Genomic DNA, 723 nt, shown 5'->3' with positions numbered 1-723 from the left:
CAAAAATCTGTGCACGTTCCAGGCCTTAGTCGTGGCATGAAACTGGGAGCTCGGGTTCAGTTGCCTGCCGATGCGACGTCCCAGGGCTTTCCGGCTCCGTCCTATTGTTTATTTGCAGTGCAGGACCACGGCACCAGGGGCTGTACGTGGGTATGTATTATTTGGATCCTGTCGGCCCCTGGGAGACCCAGCCCCGGGTCAGGCCCCACGGCGCCAGGGGCTGTACATGGGGATGTATTATTTGGATCCTGTCGGCCCCTGGGAGACCCAGTCCCGGGTCAGGCCCCACGGCGCCAGGGGCTGTACGTGGGGATGTATTATTTGGATCCTGTCGACATAGTGTACTTAGATTTCCAGAAAGCCTTTGACAAGGTCCCTCACCAAAGGCTCTTACGTAAATTAAGCTGCCATGGGATAAAAGGGAAGGTCCTTTCATGGATTGAGAACTGGTTAAAAGACAGGGAACAAAGGGTAGGAATTAATGGTAAATTCTCAGAATGGAAAGGGGTAACTAGTGATGTTCCCCACAGGTCAGTCCTCGGACCGATCCTATTCAATTTATTCATAAATGATCTGGAGAAAGGGGTAAACAGTGAGGTGGCAAAGTTTGCAGATGATACTAAACTGCTCAAGATAGTTAAGACCAAAGCAGACTGTGACGAACTTCAAAAAGATCTCACCAAACTGAGTGATTGGTCAACAAAATGGCCAATGAAATTTAAT

Source organism: Chrysemys picta, chromosome 17, assembly GCF_011386835.1.
Source record: "Chrysemys picta bellii isolate R12L10 chromosome 17, ASM1138683v2, whole genome shotgun sequence".
Classification (NCBI taxonomy): domain Eukaryota; kingdom Metazoa; phylum Chordata; order Testudines; family Emydidae; genus Chrysemys; species Chrysemys picta.
Note: the sequence above shows the minus strand (reverse complement) of the source record.